Source organism: Protopterus annectens, chromosome 1.part0 (genome assembly GCF_019279795.1).
Source record: "Protopterus annectens isolate FY-2018-M chromosome 1.part0, PAN1.0, whole genome shotgun sequence".
Taxonomy (NCBI): domain Eukaryota; kingdom Metazoa; phylum Chordata; order Ceratodontiformes; family Protopteridae; genus Protopterus; species Protopterus annectens.
This window is the reverse complement of record NC_056725.1, coordinates 24,965,488-24,985,361: the sequence shown is the minus strand read 5'-3', so window position 1 is coordinate 24,985,361 and position 19,874 is coordinate 24,965,488. Positions and strand designations below refer to the sequence as shown.

The 19,874-nt window shown below is 39.3% G+C and overlaps 1 protein-coding gene across 1 annotated transcript in view; it reads left to right on the top strand.

Annotated features, from left to right (window-relative positions):
* Window positions 1-19,874, top strand: part of MARK4 (microtubule affinity regulating kinase 4) — a 3,074,992-nt gene that overhangs the window by 3,054,091 nt on the left and 1,027 nt on the right. The gene's annotated exons all lie outside the window — the stretch shown is intronic.

Sequence of the window (19,874 nt, the reverse complement as noted above, 5' to 3'; positions counted from 1 at the left end):
AGCTCAGTTGAGGAGGAGGTGGCACATATTAAAGCAGAGTCATCCACGTATTGGATGCAGGTGGCCTTGGGAGTGATGGTGGGTAGGTCACTGATAAAGACTGAGAAGGGTAGTGGTCCTAGTATGGAGCCTTGGGGACTCCTAGAGTAATTCTGCCATAAAACTGCTTGTTGTCTATCAGACAGGTAAGATTGGAACCATTTAATGGAGCAGCTATTCAATGACAGTTCCTTCAGGGTGCGGAGAAGCAGTTGGTGATTGACCATATCAAAGGCCTTAGAGAGATCTAGGAAGAGAGCTGAGGTAAGTTTGTTATTGCTTCGATTGGTGTTGATAGAGTTAGAGAAGGATAGGAGGGCTGATGCGGTGCTGTGGTGTGGTCTAAAACCATGTTGAGAGTTGGTCAGTAGTTTATTTTGGGTGAGATAGTGCATTAATTGGTTGTGGACACACCTTTCTATAATTTTGGCCAGTGGTGATAGTATGGCTATTGGTCAGAAGTTTGAGAGGTCTAAAGAATTCTCTCCTTTTTGAAGGGGAATGACATGGAAAACCTTCCAGAGATAGGGGATAGTGGCTTCAGTCGAGATGCGGTTTATTATGACCGAGACAAGGTATGCAATGGCATCTGCCCCTTTTTGTAAATATTCTGGTGGAAGGAGATCAGCTGCCAGGGTAGTGGGCTTTAGTTTGTTAATTAGAGATCAGATGGTCGATGTAGATACAGGTTGGAAGGCAAAAGGGAGTGGGGTAGTGGTTGTGGAGGAGTTTTGAAAGGAGCTGGTGGGGGGTAGTTGGCTAGCTAGTGATTGGCTAGTTTTGGTAAAAAGGTTTTTAATGCTGTTAACAGTTTCCTCTGGAGTTTTAAGGTCGCAGGATGAGGGGGCGGGGGTGGAGGTTTGGCCAAGGTGGAGCAATTTGTTTATGCATACCCAAAATTTTTGAAGTTTGTTCTGGTAGTTTTGCTGAAGGTGTTGATAGAAGTTTTTTTTTGTCTAACAATGTGGCTTTCTTGGTATCATTCCTTAGTTGTCAGAATTTAATATGGTCAAGTGGGTATTTGGAGGTGCGCCAGTTGTCCCATGCTTTATTTCTTGCTATGTTTTTGATTTTGGTTACTTTAGAGAGCCAGGGGGTGGTCTTGGTTTTGGCTCTAAGGGTGCGCATAGGAGCGTGAGAATCTAGAATGGAGAGGAATTTAGAATTAAAATAGTGTACAGCATCATCTAGTGGAAGTTCTTTAAGTATGGCCCAATTGCATGCTCTTGGTTCGTTCTGAAAGTCAGTGGAGTTAAAGTTCTTGTTGTTTCTGATAGATTTATATAGAACTTGGTGGTGGTTATCTACTTTATGCTTAATGATGTAAGTGAGTAGGTGGTCACTTATATCATCTGGGCGGGTACCCATGTTATACAGGTCTGGGTTACTGTTGATAAGAATCCAGTCCAGGATACTGCCTTTGTAGTTAGATTTATTTATTCTGGTGGGTGAGGATACAAGTTGGGTATAGCCATGAAGGTTTATGTGGGTGATGGGAGATTCAGAGGAACAATTGTTCCAGTCAATATTAACATCTCCTAACACCATTGGTTCATGGGGGTATGTGATGAAAAGCCATTGGAGGAAGTGTTCTAGGGTATTTGCATTGTTGCCTGGGGGGATATAAATGCAGGCAATGAATATAGATTTACTTTTGTTAAGCTGTAGTTTGCCAACTAGGGCTTCTGCATTATTGAACAAGGGGATTGTCGTGGGGCTAGTGTGACATCTATTGTGTTTTTAAACAGAAATGCTACTCCTCCACATTTCCTGGTGTTACGGTCTAGTCTAAGTATGTTGTATCCTGGTGGGATAACCTCGTCATTTTTAGTTCCTGGTATTAGCCAGGTGTCTGTAAGACATAGCACATCAGGTGAGTAGGTGGCTAGAAGGGCATGAAGATTATCGACCTTCTTGTTAATACTCCTGATGTTTAGGTGACAGGTCAGGAGAGAGTTAGGGGACCTTGCATTTGGCCATATGTTGAAGGTGGTAGCGGGCTGGGAGCTTGTGGGAAGGGTGGGTTCAGGGTTAGGGTGGATGTCTCCATCCCTCATCAGAATAAGTTGTACCATGACTATTAGTTTCAGCACTTTATTTATTATTTTATGATAATATCTAGTTTTGTGGGAGATGGTCTGTGGTCTAGTTAGTTGGTGGTTGTTAAAAGTGGAGAGGACAGGTTTGTAGTGAGCTAGGGATTGGTCTGATTCACTCAAGGTGGGAGCAGCGATGGTATGAGATATGGGGTGGTGAAAGCCATGTTAGGGCTGTTTTTTTTTTGGGCTGGTGAGGAGATATAGCCCAGGCAATATAACTGAGAGGAACATAATTGGTCTCATCTTGATAGTAGTGGTACTTGGTAAGGAACGTGGGTAGAGAATTAAGGGGGTTGTTTCCAGGAAGGGGTGGTGTATGGAGGTGCGGGTTACCAATGATAGGTTGTAGGAGGGGGGAGTGGTTTATTGGGCTTAAATTTAGCAGTAGTGGGGGCGGGTGGGATTTGTGAACAGGGTGGGGCACGGAGTGAGCCCAAGTGGGGCTATACCAAGTTACAAGGATTTCCAGGGTCTGTGAGTATGCAGGCTTACAGAATACAACTTTACAGTGTTTTTACTCAGTTCTTTTTAAAGTGAGCTGCAATTTGCTCAATTTTACTCAATTCTTTGAAAAGTGAGCTGTGTTGTACTCAATACTGTATTAAACAAAGTTTGTAGCATAGCCAGGCAATTTCACTGACTGTTTGGAGAAAGCAAGCTTTTAGCCTGACTTTTGTACAGATATTTTGTTACTTTTTTAGAAACTGTGAGATGAAGTAAGCAGGGGGAATGTGTTATACAGGCTGTTTGAGCTGTAGAATGCTTTTTTATTACTTATTACAGCAGCCTGACTAGGGAGTTTAAGACTGTTAAGCTATCTTTTACTATGGACCCTACGCTAACTGTAGACCCAGTCCAGCCAAGCAATCTAGTAGCACAACAGTTACACTTAAGATATACACCTTGCAGTCCTTTTCCTTAGCAAGGGGAAGTGCAGGAATGCTTTTCTTTTAGTTTTTGGGTATTTCCTTTCAGCACAGATTGAGCCGTTCGAGGTAAGGATAGGTGGGGTGGAAAGACCTGGTAAGGTACATAGTCAGTGCATGGATTCTAAATGGAACATAGCTAGCATAACAGCATGCAAACAGTATTATACATTCAGGCAGGGCATGCATTAATATTAGTAGTACCACAGCTTCTGCATTTCTCTATACTCAATTTCAACTATCAGTCAGAGCAGTTGTTTACAGCACAGGCAAGTTCAGTGAATTTTACACAGCTTTTCCTATGTGGTTTTATGCTATCAGTAGTTACAGCATTAAGGCAGTACAGCTGAATCCATTTGCTAAATGCTAGGAAACAACACTTCTGTTCATGATTCTTAAACCAGTATAATAGTATATCACAACAAACTATGTTGCCAAGCTTATAATGTTAAAATTGCCACATGTAGTTAATAAATATGCTTAGATTATCACTCCTGGCTAGCAAACTTTACAAGTAATTCCACTCATTTTCTAAACATTCTACTGGTTTGGCAAATTAGAAAATCATTGCTATGCACGCCACTTAGCATTTTTAGTTGTTTCTTTACCACATAATCAGTGAAAAGCACAAAATAAAAAACAATTCTAGCATTCTGTTTGAGTAGAAAAACAGCCAACTGGGTCCTTAGCAGGGTTACCAGATTTCATATTGGCCAGGTAGGGACGACAAAAAAAAAGTGAAGAGCAAAAAAAAAAAAGCTCTTTAATGCGGAACAGAGTTCCTCATTAAAGAACAGTAGATCTACACTAAACACGGAGCTTCTCGTGTTTAATGCGGAACATTTCAGTTCCACATTCAACAGAAGTAGCTCCGTGTTTAGCGATTTTTGATTAGCCTGTATGCCAGGTATATGGGCCAATCAAAAAAAAAAAAAAACAAACAAAGCGGAGGCTGGCCGGGACTCGGGATCAGGCTGCTGATCTCGGGACAGTCCCACCCAAATAGGGATGTCTGGCAACCCTGGTCCTTAGGCACTAGGGGTTTGAAAATGGTGGCTGAAGCAGTCCTAGAAGTAAACTCATATTATGGGGTAGGAAAACAAGCTTTTGATTGGCTATACCAAGCCACAAGGATTTCCATGGTCTGTAGGGCTATACCAAGTTACAAGGATTTCCAGGGTCTGTGAGTATGCAGGCTTAAAGAATACAACATCACAGTGTTTTTACTCAGTTTTGTTTTTAAATTGAGCTGCAATTTACTCACTTTTACTCAATTCTTTGAAAAGTGAGCTGTGTTGCACTCAATACTGAATTAACCAAAGTTTCTAGCTTAGCCAGGCAATTTCACTGACTGTTGGGGGAAAGCAAGCTTTTAACCTGACTTTTGTACAGATATTTTGTTACTTCTTTAGCAAGTGTGAGATGAAGTAAGCAGGGGGAATGTGTTATACAGGCTGTTTGAGCGGTAGAATGCTTTTTTATTACTTATTACAGCAGCCTGACTTAGGGAGTCTAAGACTGTTAAGCTATCTTTTACTATGGACCCTAGGCTAGCCAAGCAATCTAGTAGCACAACAGTTACACTTAAAATATAGACCTTGCAGTCCTTTTCCTTAGCAAGGGACAGTGCAGGAATGCTTTTCTTTTAGTTTTCAGGATGTTTTTTTTCAGCACAGATTGAGCAGTTCGAGGTAAGGACAGGTGGGATGGAAAGACAGTTTGTGTAGAAAAACAGGCGACTGAGTCCTTAGGCACTAGGGGTTTGAAAAAATCCCTAAATATATGTAGAAAATCCCTAAATATATGCAGAAATAAAAAATCATATATAAACATATAAAAATTGTTATAAGAATTCTTAAACAGATAAAAGATAGCATCTTAGGACTACCTTATAGAGAGTCTCCTAGATTTTAGTGTGGGCTTAATGGAAGCTCTCTCATTCAAGCCCATACCCCCATCTGCCCTAAGCCTTAAAATCCACCTAACTTCCTTGCTTTTGGTTAGGTTTCATCTATCACCTTCCTGTACTGTGGGTTTAACCAAATCCATTACCAAAAATCTAAGGGTATGATCATCCCCCTGTGCCATAATATGTTTGGATAGGGCATTGGTTTGTGTTCTAACTCTAATATTATAGACATGTTCCCTAATTCTGTCTCTAAATAGCCTATCCATTTTCCCAACATAAAATGACCTGCAAATAACACACTTAGCCAAATAAACCACATATGATGTCCTGCAGTCTGCGCTGATTTCAAAGTGGAAGTGCTGACCTGTATCGGGGTCTACAAAAATTCCTGTGGTATCCAAGTAATCACAGAAATTACAGTTCCCACATGGATGGGTACCATTCATACATTCAGGGGGTCTACCTCTATCCCTAGGGTGACATAAAATTCTTTTCAAGTTGCATTTATTTTTGAACAAAAAGCTAGGGTTCTCCCCTACCAACTTCTTAACCACTGGATCGGTGGTTAAAACTCATCAGTTTCTCCTTATAATAGCCATAATTGGCTTAATATCTGTGGTGAAATACATCGGTACTTTCATAATATTAGTGTAGGAAACTTCCTTAGGGCGATCAATGGATTCGACATTGTAGGAATAATAAGGTCTAGCTGTGTCTTGCCTTAAATCACCAATCCCATGTAAATTCTTATCTACCTCAAAGGAACCATAGCCCCTATCTACCAGTCTACCTCTCAGCATGGTCAACTCTTGATTGAACCCCTCATCAGAGGCGTTCAGTCTAGAGGCCCTCATCCCTTGTCCTCTGATGACATTCTTGAAGGTATACTGGGGTTGCATGCTACTTCTATGTAAAAGAGTGTTCCTGTAGCATTGTCTCCTATACACCCCAGTATTAATTAAACCAGTGCTCAACCTTTCCACATATATATCCAGATATTCAAGCTTGGTTTGAGAATAATTCATGGTGAATCTCAAAAACTCATTCAGTCCATTCAGTTTTACCAGGAATAAACTCAAGTCAATAGATGTACCCTCCCATAGAAGGAAGAGATCATCAACAAAACGTCGATAGAACTTAACATGTCTTAAGTATAAATTCATCTTAAATAATACTTCTTCCCATAATGACGTAAACATGTTGGCATAGCTATTGGCACAAGAAGTGCCATAACTACACCATCACGCTGTAAGTATATATTTTTGTTGAAGGTGAACACATTGTTCTCTAGAATTGTCTCTAAGAACAAAAATATTAAATCTACTTGTTTGTTTTCATAATCACTATGTCTATGTAGGTATTTATGTACAAACTGAACTCCTAAGGTATTGGGTATAATGGTAAAAAGAACTGTACTTCCAATGTAACAAAATAAAACTTAAAATTCATTTCCAAAGAGTTCCCATAATCATATAGATCCACCAAAAATTGCTTAGTATCCTTCAAAATGAATGTATTTTTATCCAATATAGGCCATAACCATTTTTCCACATACAGGGAAAAGGGCTCAGTAACCCACCTTTTCCCAGCAACTATGGGTCTCATTGGGGGATTTCGACCATCCTTGTGGATTTTAGGAAGACCTTGTATGGAGGGTAACAAAAGCTAATCAACTTTCAAAAACTTATATAGTTCTAAACCTATCAACTCACTCTTCAGTAAATCTCCCAACATAGATAAGATACACCCCTGTAAGAAATGTACCCTATCCAAATCAGTCTGGTGATAGAAATAATCATAATTTAACATAATATTCATACTTTCAATATAACTAGTTTTATCCATCAAAACTGTTGGGGCTCCCTTGTCTGCAGGCCTTATCATGATGTAATCATCATCTTGTAAACATCTCAGAGCAAGTCTTTCTTTATAATGCAAATTATACTTCACATTAAACTTTCAACAGAGAGATAGTCAAATCAAACTATCAAAAAGATGTGGAGTAAAGTGGGGACTCTTTAATCTGGAATCTCTCGAAGAGAATTCGTAGTCAAAAGGAAATGTCTGGTTTAAACAAAGGATTAACCTTTATTCCCTCCAGAGCTAGTGACCTAACTGAAACAATGATTGAAGTAAAATGTTTCAGTTGGAATGTTATGCTTAAACTGGAATTTGGAAATTCATTAGATAATGCAGTGAACAGTTTTAGAAAACCTAGTTTGTATATGCCTAACCCACACCCATTAGTTGAAGCCTTTAATAAAATGGTGGAAGATGATTTATATAGGTTCTATGATGATAAACGGCTGAACAATGTGAATAGAAATGTGAAGTATAATTTGAATTATAAAGAAAGACTTGCTCTGAAATGTTTACAAGATGATGATTACATCATGATAAAGCCTGCAGACAAGGGAGGCCCAACAGTATTGATAGATAAAACTAGTTATGTTGAAAGTATGAATATTACGTTCAGTGATGATTATTTCTATCATCAGATTGATTTGGATAGGGTACATTTCAGGGGTGTATCCTATCTATGTTGGAAGATATACTGAAGAGTGAGTTGATAAGTTTAGAACTGTATAAGGTTTTGAAAGTTGATTACCCTTTGTTACCCTCCATACAAGGACTTCTTAAAATCCATAAGGATGGTCGAAATCCCCCAATGAGACCCATAGTTGCTGGGAAATGGTGGGTTACTGAGCCCTGTTCCTGTATGTGGAAAAATGGTTGCAACCTATCTTGGATAAAAATACATTCATTTTGAAGGATACTAAGCAATTTTTGGTGGATCTATATGATTATGGGAACTCTTTGGAACTGGATTTTGAGTTTTATTTCATTACATTGGATGTACAGTCTGGGCAGCCATGGTGGTGCAGCGGTTAGCATTGCCACCTCACAGCAAGAGGTTCTCCAGTTCAATTCTTGGCTGGGGTGCCTTCTGTGAGGAATCTGCATGTCCTCCCTGTGGTCGCCTGGGTTTCCTCCGGGTGCTCCGGTTTCCTCCCACATCCCAAAGACATGCTGTAGGTGGATTGGACACATTAAATTGGCCCTAGGTGTGAGTGTGTGTGTGTGCCTTCTGTGGAAGGTTGGGCGCCGGGCTGGCAACTTGACACTGTAAAACTCCACTGCCAATCATGAGCGGACAAGTGATCCACTGTGGTGACCCCTAACAGGGAAAAGCCAAAAGAAGAAGAAGAAGAAGAAGGATGTACAGTCCCTTTTTACCATTATACCCAATGCCTTAGGAGTTCAGTCTGTACATAAATAACTAAATAGACATAGTGATTATGAGAACAAACAAGTAGATTTCATATATTTGTTCTTAGAGACAATTCTAGAGAACAATGTGTTCACCTTCGACAAAAATATATACTTACAGCGTGATGGTGTAGTTATGGCACTTCTTGTGCCAATAGCTGCGCCATAGCTCTCAACCGATCAGAGACAAATTTCAACAGAATCAGGGACAACTCCTCAAATAATCAGGGACAATCAGGGACATTTTAAATATTTGTACTATTAGCTTGAAACATTTGCAGAATAACAGAATGTGGATTAATACAGGTTTTCTGATGTAAAACGTCCATAACTCTGAATTGCTATCATTTATTAAGGGAAATTCACCACCTTTTCTTCAGCAGTCACCAGTTTTAAGAAGGATTAAGAGGGACAGACCTACAATCAGTGTCTAAATCAGGGACATCCCTGAAGATCAGGGACAGTTGAGAGGTCTGAGCTATGGCAACATGTTTAAGGCACTATGGGAAGAAGTATTATTTAAGATGAATTTATACTTAAGACATGTTAAGTTCTATCAACATTTTGTTGATGATCTCTTCCTTCTATGGGAGGGTACATCTATTGACTTGAGTTTATTCCTGGTACAACTGAATGGAATGTATGAGTTTTTGAAATTCACCATGAATTATTCTCAAACCAGGAGTGAATATCTGGATGTGTATGTGGAAAGGCTGAGCACTGGTTTAATTAATACTGGGGTGTATAGGAAACAATGCTACAGGAACACTCTTTTACACAGAAGTAGCATGCACCCCCAGTATACCTTCAAGAATGTCATCAGACGACAAGGGATGAGGGCCCCTAGATTGAACGCCTCTGATGAGGGGTTCCGTCATGAGTTTATTTATTTTATTTTATTTTACATTTGTTGACCGGGCTAGTCCAACTGGATATATGTCCATTTTCAGCAGAGACCTGGGGAGAAAAGCTCCACATGCAAACATTAATAAGAACAGGTACAAATTAGGCATATATATAGTATATACGTCAGAACACATTAGATATTAACTACAAAAACAGAAGATGAGAAATAAAAAGTGTGTTTTGTTAAGGGTTTCTTAAAGCAAAAAAGTTGAGAGTACCTAGATACTCAAGGAAAGCTAGTCAGTTAAAACAGAAAAGTTGAGAGTACCTAGATACTCAAGGAAAGCTAGTCAGTTAAAACAGAAAAGTTGAGAATACCTAGATACTCAAGGAAAGCTAGTCAGTTAAAACAGAAAAGTTGAGAGTACCTAGATACTCAAGGTAAGCTAGTCAGGGTTGCTACAGGGGCAGAGCCAGTGGGTTTTTAGGTGAGTTTTGGGTTGAGATTTAAAGCAGGGAAGAGAGGAGATTGCTGTGAGATTGTGAGGAAGAGTGTTCCAAGTTTTTCCTACTGTGTTGGAGAACAAGGATTTGCCGGCTGTGTTATTGGGTTTACTAGTGGATAAAAGTAGTTTGTTGGAGGAACGAAGGCTTTTAAGATTACAGTAAGGAGTGATAAGGGAAGTGAGTATGGGAGTGTTTGTGGGTTTGTAAAGGATTTTGTGGGCTAAGGAGAGATGGTGAAATAGAATTTGGTTTTGTAGTTCGAGCCATCGTAGTTGCCTTACGTTTTGACAGTGATGGGTTCTAAAAGTAGAGTTAGTGGCAAATCTGGCAATATTGTTGTAGGCAACAGACAATTTGCTGAGGTTAGTTTTGGACACTGAAGTGTAGATAGGGGAGGCATACAGGAGGGTGGAAATAAGATGGGAACGAGCAATGGAAGACCTGGCAAGTGAAGTAAGGAATGGTTTAATTCTATAGAGGGAGCCTAGTTTTCTGTTAACTAATTTTATAGTATTGTTGATGTGCATGTCAAAGGTCAGATTGTTGTCTATCTCAACTCCAAGGAGTTTGGTAGTTGGATCGGGTGATATGTTGGTGCCATTATTTGATGCGACACAGAAATTCAGTGGAGAGGATTTTCGGGTGGGTTAAAAAAGTAATAATTTGTTTTTTGGGGGGTTCAAAATTAAGCATCGTTTGAGAAACCACATCTCTACGGTTTCGAACGTCATTTGGATGAGAGAGTGCAGTTCAGAGGGGGATGAGGCAGACCAGATTAAAGTAGAATCATCTGCATATTGTGTACAGGTGGCAGGAGAAATATGAGTATGAAGATCATTAATGAAAATTTAAAAGAGGAAAGGGCCAAGAATTGAGCCTTGGGGGACTCCAAGAGTAATGGGGAGGTGGTTGGATAAGTTATTATGCCACTGCACAGCCTGTTGTCTGTTGTGCAGATAAGAGTGGAACCACTTAACTGAACTTGTGTCTAGTGCAAATGATTTAAGTAAGTTTAACAGTATTTCATGAATGACCATATCAAAGGCTTTGGATAGATCAATAAATATAGCAGATCTAAGGGTATTATTGTTCCTGTTTTTATTGATGCAGTCTATGAAGGAGAGGAGGGCAGAGGTGGTGCTATGATAAGGTCTAAAACTGTGTTAATTAGCTAGCAGATTGTTAGTTAACAGGTGATTCAGAAGTTGCTTCTGGACACATTTTTCCATGATTTTAGCAAGAGGAGAGAGCAAGGCTATGGGTCGGTAGTTAGAGAGTTCAGTTGACTTTCCACCTTTATGAAGGGAAATAATATAAGATATTTTCCAGAGTGAAGGAGTGTAGCCTTCTTCAATGGTTCTGTTAATCAGGATGGTGATGGGATAGGTTAATGCATTAGCAGCAACTTTTAGATTCAGAGCAGGTAGAAGGTCAGCTGATGGAGAGGATGGCTTAAGTTTATGTAGAAGAGAACAAATGAGTGAAGATGGTACAGGTTGTAGTTGAAATGTGGGAATAGCAGTGTTAGAGGAGGTGGAAAGACAGGAGATATCAGGGGAGAGTTGATTGGAAAGAGACTGGACAGTTTCAGTACAGAAGGTATTGAGGGTATTAGCAGTCTGTTTGGGGTTATCTTGGGAGGTGCCTGATAGGCTTGTAGTGTCCGAGTGGCCAGGCTTTATTCCTGCCCAGAACTTTTGTGGGTTATGTAGGTTAGCCTGTTGCAAATGGCAGTAGTAGTTTCTTTTATCAAGAAGTACTGCTTTTTTGTAATGTTTCTTATTTGTCTAAAGTTGAGTTGGTCAGTGGGATCTTTAGTACTACAGTGTTTGGACCAGAGTTTATTTTTCAGAATAATCTTTTGCCTTGTGTCCTTTGTTAGCCAAGGGGCAGCATTTGAGCAAAGTTTGATGGATCTTGTGGGAACATGTGAGTCAAGAATAGATAAGAATTTAAAGTTAAAATAAGTCACGGCATCATCCAGTGGGAGGTGTTTAAGAGGAGACCAATTGCAGGACCTAAGTTCAGCTTCAAAGCTATCAGGGTTAAAATTTTTGTTTGTTCTAACCATTTTGTATTTAGTTAAATTGGGAGTATCAGTTTTATATCTAATTAAGTAAGTAAGGGCATGGTCACTTATATCCTCAGGCAGTGTACCTACTGTATATGTTTGGTGGTGGCTATTTATCAGGATCCAGTCTAAAATGCTTTGTTTGTTACTAGCTTTATTTGTTCTGGTGGGGGAAAGAATGGTTTGTGAAAAACCATGAAAATTTAAGAGAGTGGAAGGGCCAGCTGAAAAGCAGGTATTCCAGTCGATATTGACATGCCCAAGGACTATTGTTTCTTGTGGAAAGTGAATGGCCAGCCAGCTAAGGATTTCTTCTAAGGTACTCATGTTGTTGCCTGGGGGCAGGTAGATGCAGATTATATAGATGGATTTGTAGGCATTAATCTGGAGTTTGGATATAAGGATTTTGGCATTACTTTCAAAGGGAGGTTTATCCTGTAAGGCAGTGATTTGCATCCCTGATTTGTAGAGGATTGCTATTCCACCACCTTTTTTTACGTTACGGTCTAGTCGATGGATGTTGTAGCCGGGGGAATAATCTCCTTGTCCTGAATTACTGGTTTAAGCCAGGTTTCAGACAAGCAAAGGATGTTGAATGAGTGTACGTCAAGTAGAGCATGAAGGGGGGCAATTTTATTTTTAATACTGCGGATGTTAAGGTGAGCTATTGTGAGAGAGTTTGGGGGTTTTGTTAGTATATTTGAGTTAGGGGGAAGAGTGCAAAGAGGGTTTCTAGTTGAAGTGTTGTTTGGGCCTGGGTTTGGTTGAATGTCACCTGCTAGAAGAGAGAGGATTCATCTTTTTAACCAGCTAGAGGGTTTAGGGGAAATGAGTAGGGACTTTCTGTCTTTATGATGGGAGTAGGTAATGTGAACCTTTCTATGAAATTTTGTAGGAGGGTAGCTGGGAGAAAATATGAAGTTAAAACAGTGATGAGATGAATTTATGGAATGTAAAGTAATATGTCTGGAGAAAGTATTAGCTTCTGTGAGGCTGCGATGTTCATAGGATGTTAGAAAGTAGGGTACAATAAGAAAAGGGAAAATTGAGAATGCGAGAAGTTGTTTGGAATGTGATGAAGTTACTAGAGTAGGCATAGTGACAGGAGAGTTGTAAGGAATTAATTTGGGAAGAGGAAGAGGAAGAAGAAATAATGACAGGAGGCAATGGATGATACTTGTGAAAAAGTGGGTGTGGCAGGTGGATAGTTAAAAGTAGTCCAGGAGGGGAGGGTGAAAAAGTTATTGGAGGAATAAAAGTAGGGGGAGTGGTTAAGGAAGTATAAGTTTAGGACCCCTGTGGGATGTGTGGGAATTGGGGGTAGGGTAGGGGAGTGGAGTGAGCCCGGAGGGCGGATGGAGCGGGTTACAGACAAAAGGAAGGACAACAAAAAAACAATCAGGAAAAAGTAGCTAATTTAAGGTAAGTGAAGTTGGGTGAAATGAGTGATAAAAGAGTTAGGCTATGGTCAAACTGAGAATTTAATAAAAAATATATATGTGGGGGAGAAAAGGAAAGGTTCAGAAGCAATGTTACAAACAGCAGGAAAAATAGGTAAGATTAATTTAGTGGGGAGAGAGAGAGATTCAGGTAGAATATTGTTGGTAGGTTAGGGTGCCTTCTAGTAGACAAAAAAAAATACAGAAGAAGGTACTTTGCAGGGGAGAGCTGGGATGAGAAAAAAAAAGAAAATGAGGTTTCTAGGGATTCTTTCAGGAGGGCAGGGATATTATGTGGTGGGCAGGCCAGAAAGGGAGAGGTAGCAATTAGTAGTTGGGAGAGTGGGGGTGAGGCTGCTGTGGGTCCAGGCTGAACCAGCGACACTGTAGTTGAGAGTAAGTAAAACAGAAATACAAAAATCAACTATAAGGCTAGACGAGGGAACACATACTTTCTAGATTCCTTTTAAATACAGGGTTCAGAGGTGGGAAGCCCAAATTCTTTGAGAAAAACAGGGGAAGAGGCAGTGGAAGGTCCTTTATATAGGTTCTTGTTCACCAGGAGAGCATCTGTAGATCCAGGGAGTAGGGTTTAGCTAAAGAGCTGGAAATAATAGAAAGGGTTGAGAGAAGAATGAGATGATGACAAATTTTAAAGTATAAGGGCACGTTAAGCTAATTAGTTATGCTAATAAACTTTAACAAACTCTAAAAGTCATGTCTTACATGAGTATTCTAAACATTGCAGATAAGGAAATGCCGACAAAGTGTAGAGCTATTAACCAACAATTGCATTAAACACATTCCATAATGACAAAAACAAGATATTCAAAAACCAGAGGCAGTAGTTATCAGAAAATGCATGAAACAAACTATTCAGTGCAGGAGATGAAAAACTTAAATGGATAATGTAAAACACACAAAAAGTGAAAAACAAAATGACATTTTTGCATTCAGAGGGTACAGAAACATGTAGAGCAGCTACTTGTATTTTTGCTTACTCGTGAGCCTTCTGGTATTAGGGTGTAGGGTACAGAAAAACTTCCATGTAAGATCGGGAGTTGACCATGCTGAGACGTAGATTGGTAGATAGGGGCTATGGTTCCTTTGAGGTAAATAAGAATCTACATGGGATTAGTGATTTAAGGCAAGACACAGCTAGACCTTATTATTCCTAAAATGTCGAATCCATTGATCGCCCTAAGGATGTTTCCTACCCTAATATTATGAAAGTACCGATGTATTTCACCACAGATATTAAGCCAATTAAGGATATTAGTAGGAGAAACTGGTGAGTTTTAACCACCAATCCAGTGGTTAAGAAGGTGGTAGGGGAGAACCCTAGCTTTTTGTTCAAAAATAAACACAAACTGAAAAGAATTTTATGTTACCCTAGGGATAGAGGTAGACCCCCCCCCCCGAATGTATGAATGGTACCCGTTTATTTTGTTTACATGCTTGTATTTTACACCGGTCAGTCCTAACTTGACACACATCCTTAATCTTGTTTAACAATGCTGTTCATTTATCTGTTAATGCATTCCCTGTGAGAGTGAAATCTGTTATCTCAGCTTTTTCCAGTAACTGCTTTCTTATTTCATCTGAAGTAACTACCCTCAGCAGTTGATTTAAATCTGTCAAAGCAGAATTGTAACATTCTATTATAGTTTTTAATTCTTCTTTCAATTTTAATGGATCTTCTCTAATATTTGTAAACTTTTTAGACATAGTATGCAAATCAGCAGGGGTCCAAGGACGATGAACAAGTTCCCTATTGTTAGTCCCCAAAATTTCCCTGAGAGGTGCCAACAGATCCCCTCAAGAGATTGTAATCTCCTGTTGCACCTGTCATGTGAGCATTTGCCCCTGTTGGGGAAGTAGAAGCTAACTAAGAAGGATAGGAAGAACCCCCTTGACTGTAGTTGAACAGGGGAACCAGTCTGATATGTACCAATATCATGCGAACTGGGTGTCCAATGGACAGCAGCCTGAAAGGTAGGGGTCTGAGAAACAACAGTCTTGTACAGGAGGTACCCCACTGGTGCATATGGGGGTGGTGGTAAAGTATCTATTGGAGGATTATCATCATTTTCAGAAGTTTCTGCTTTTTGGCCATCCTCAGTTTGTTCCAAACCTGCTAAGACAGGATAAAAGGATCCCTTTTTACTGTTCTGTACTGCCTTTTTAACCTCTTTTACTTGTTGCAACAATTTCTTATTAACATCCTGCAACCCAATTAATGCTGACTCCTTTTCCCTTTTAATTGCTTCACTGTACCAGGAATAAAATGCTGTCATTTGTTCCCCACTTACTTTGCTTTTCTTTTCTTCCAAAATAACTTTCAGTGTTAGAAATTTAGTCTTATCATAAGTTCCATTTAATGGAAATACTCCACCAGCACAATTCTTAGTAAGCTGAAACCAGTCATGCAAATATTTACAATGGTTCTTCCCATAGTTAAAATACATAAAATATGCAGGTGTTACCTTTTCAGGGATTTGATCTTGCTTGCTTATCTTTGCTCCCATTTTTCTTATTTTATAAATAAGTAATAATAAAAATGTTAGGCTTACCTTACTACTCCTGGATTCTGGCAGTTCTGAAGACAGAAAATAACTGTAGTAATCCACACCATACAGGGAGGGAAGAGTAGGAAGTCTGTCGATGTGCAGCAACAGAGGAGAGGTTTCGATCAACCTTTTCCCACAGCACCCCCTTGCTTTTGTCCCAGCCTCCCAGGATGAGCTCAAAAGTTACAGCTCCAGCATTGCAGTCAGGATAATGGGGCGGAGAGGTACTGTGTCCAGAACTGATCACTCTGTCGGACCCTCTAAGGGTACTTCGACACAATCACACTTATAAGTCCCAGTGTGTTTTTGGGCTCATGAATTTATTTTAACAATGCATACCTCTATGTCTTATCACCCGGCAGACTCATGAATTTGTTTTAACAGTATATAGTCTGTCTTATCATGCGGTAGACTCATGAATTTGTTTTAACAGTATATAGTCTATGTCCCAATCATGCAGTGGGCTCATAAACTTGTTTTAACTTTATCTTTAACTTTTAACTTTTTATTTTCTTTCTCTCATAAATTCATACATTGACAAAATAAATCATCTCTCATACTTCTTACCTTTCAATCCTGAGGGTACCACCCTCAACACAAGGTGCCTTCTTGTGTTAATTTGTCCTTTACTGTATGTGCACATAAATGTACTATTCTCATTTGCTGTGGAGTCAGTCAAACAAAAACACAGTCATGCACTTATTCGATAAACACAGTCATGCACTTTTTCCACATTTTGCTAAAATTGTCTAAAAGAGAGAAAGAGAAAAAAAAAACACAAAATCAACCCTTTCCCCTTACAAAACAATTTCCCTGCCAAGGCTATTATGTTAGCATACCCTGAATAGCTGCACATCTGAGTCTCTGACTATTCCATGCAAAGCTGTGTAGAATTCACAGAAAATCTGTGATGGGCCCTATTCCAGAACTGCCCTGCAGCAATACCAAAGTTCAGATCCATAGAATGGCACCAAATTGTTATAGTAATAAGTAAATAACATTAGGAATTTACCTTATATGCCTTCAGTCAGGAACAACAAATCAGGATGTGCAAACAGAAATTTTATTCTTACAGTTCTGGGAGACAATCTTCATAGTCGTTGATAAATCAGTCTCTTTGAAGAGAGACAACCTACATCTTTTAGGTTCATAGGTTCATAGGTAGGTACTAGGCTATTGGCCCTAGGGCCTATATAAGCCTAGCCAAAGGCACCCTGGCTTTCGCCACCCAAGAAAATTATTTTCCTGTGCCACTGTCGAGCAGAGCCACAGAAGTGATCCCCGGGGTGAATTTCCTATCTCCCATCCAATCATCAAGATTTTTCTTGAAGAGTGCTAATGAGGAGCTTTGTTTGATATAGATAGGTAGTTTGTTCAAGAGTATGGGAAGTCTCTGGGACAGGAATCTATCCCTCCAGCATGTTCTGTTTATTGTAGTGACAAGGTTTAGGTCTCTAGAGCATGTAGCTTAGAGGGATTGGGATTTCTTTAAGTGGAGCATGTCCAAAAGCTCTAGGTTTGACATAGCTTTGTGTGTTAGGCAGAGATCGCCTCTGAGTGGGTGATATGTGACGGAGTAAAGCTGCAGTTTTTTGAGATGGTCTGCATAGGGCATCTGTTTGAAGCCAGTAATCCAGTTTGTGAGGTATTTCTGCGGCCTTTCCAGTTGTTGTAGATGACTTGTGAGGTACATACCAAAAGGGGCATTGTACTCTATAATGGGTCTAATGAGTGACGAGTAGAGGGGAACAATGACCTCTTTTTTCCTGGATGAGAAACCTTTTGTGATGAGGTGTGCCATGTAGAAGGATTTCCTGACTACTGTTGCGATGTGATTATGAAAGGAGAGACTGCTGTCCATCTGTGTCCCAATGTCTCATCACAATTTTGGTGTTAAGTATACATTTTACTTATCTAAACTGGTCATGCAATTTTATTACGTTACAATGACTATGACCAATAGAAACTTTGCATATGTCCTCATCCCTTGTGATTTTCACCACGGACTTCATGTGAACACCTTTCTATACATGATCCACCTGGTTTCAAGGGGTCTTGTTTCTGACCTTGGATGTTTCAAACCTTCCCTAGCAACAACGCACTCCTAGCCTCAGGCTAACAAATTCTTTTTGTATTAACTAACATGCCTCGACTTCATGCAACACATACTTTTTTCTTATTACATATTAAAAGAATGCAGTTAAGACACAATAATAATTTTAGCTTATGAAGCTGTATTTTTCCGAGCCCTGCATACAAATTATATTTGTTTTTTAACAATCTTATTATAGCATCATTAATGAACTGAAATGAATATACATTTTAATAAACTGATCTTGCCCCATAACAGTATCAACCCTTATATCGTTAGATGGGTTACTAACTGGCTCACTTATAGAACACATATAGTCAAAATAGGGGAATCCACCTCCAACACCCGACCTGTAACCAGTGGTGTTCCACAGGGATCAGTCCTGGGATGTCTACCATTTGGAATCTATTTCTCAGAAGTACAAGCAAAAACTAAAGGTCGCTGGCTGACAAAGCTTGCTGATGACTGCAAATTGGGAATCTCCAGATGATGTCAACATCCTACAAGAGGGTCTTACACAAACAAATGATTGGTGCCAAAGTCATGGCCTTAGACTCAATGCAAAAAATGTATTATCATCCCTTTCAGTAAGAGCAATGTTCCTGATAACTAACTGATAACAATAGCAACACCTTAAAGGGACAATCCCAGGGATTTTTTGTTTTGATTCAGCCTTTGTTTACATTTCAGGTTTGCCCTGCTGAGCATGCTCACTTTTGGCTGAGGGGGTTGGGGGAAGATTGCCTGCAGGAAGCTTCAAAGGTGTTAGCCAAATTCCATCTCAAATTGCAGTTCTACTGACAACAGTCTCAGTGTCTCCCATTCATTAGTTTAACCTGTGCATTTATCCATTGGGAAAAGTAGCCTTTCAGGCATTTAATGACCTAACTACTACTGCTGCTACTACTATAGAAAACACAGCAGTAATGTAATACTTTTAAAGGGGCATTATTTTGTTTCTAAAATCAGTTACTTGCTAGAGTACTTTGTGTATCTTTTAGTGCAGTGTAAGTCATATATTTATACAGACGTGTTATTAGGAAATGCTAAGACTTTACTGTTTGTTCTTTTGTATTCCCCTCCCCCACCCACAGGCCATTAGATTTGTTAATCTAGTCACACTCAAATCTGCATTCTTTGCAGCACTGAAGTTACATCTTTAGTATGCGCTTGTTTTGGTAAAACTTAGTGGAATGATTATCCCAGCCTGGACAGTTGTATTTATTTTCATGCTTGTTGCAACATGCTTTCTTTTTTCGTTTACAGATAATTATTTTTCATATGTTCAGCAATAGTGTTGCTTATTAGTGCATGTACTTATACAATAGTTTCCCCTCAGTTCCAGACAGCATTGCTTTGAGCATTTGGATTCTTGGAAACAAACCCACTGAGTTGCAAATGTCCTAATAGAAGAATAAAATCTCTAACATTTCAATAAGAATATTGTCAGACAACACTGAAACCGAATCTTGTTACTTTTACCAAAAGTATTTTCCCCTTAGCTGACACCTTTCAGGAATCACACAGTAACTGTCTGTATAATAGTGATTCCATCCAACTCAATGTATTCATTTTTTTCCCTGCGCTGCAATAAAATGTTTGAATCTTTCACTCTTTCCCTGAATATTTGACTGCAAGAGAGTTACAGCAGTCATCATTTGAATGTTGAGGCAAATGCAGTCTCTATATTTCCCTATATTTTCATGTGTGCGTGCATAAGTATGCATGCAATATCTAACCTAAGTTTATATTCATGTGGTTGTAAAACCATAAGCCTTGCTATGTCTTACTGACCGGCTTGCAATTCAAGGCATTCCTGAATGTCTGTCAAATTTGTATGTGCTGGAGATATAGCAATGCATGTATTTTATTAAAAAAATTTGTATGCAGTGCACCTGATTGTTTTACTGGTATACTTCACTGTTAATACTGGAATTCTCATAACTTTTCTCAAACTTGCTTCTTTTGTGACTCAGATGGCTGTGTTGATGACACCACTTACCCCTTATCAAGATGGAAATAGATAATTTAAATAACTAAATGCATTTGTCATGCGTCATTGTGTGTTTATCATATGCATTGCTTTGGTTTAGTTGTGTAATGTCA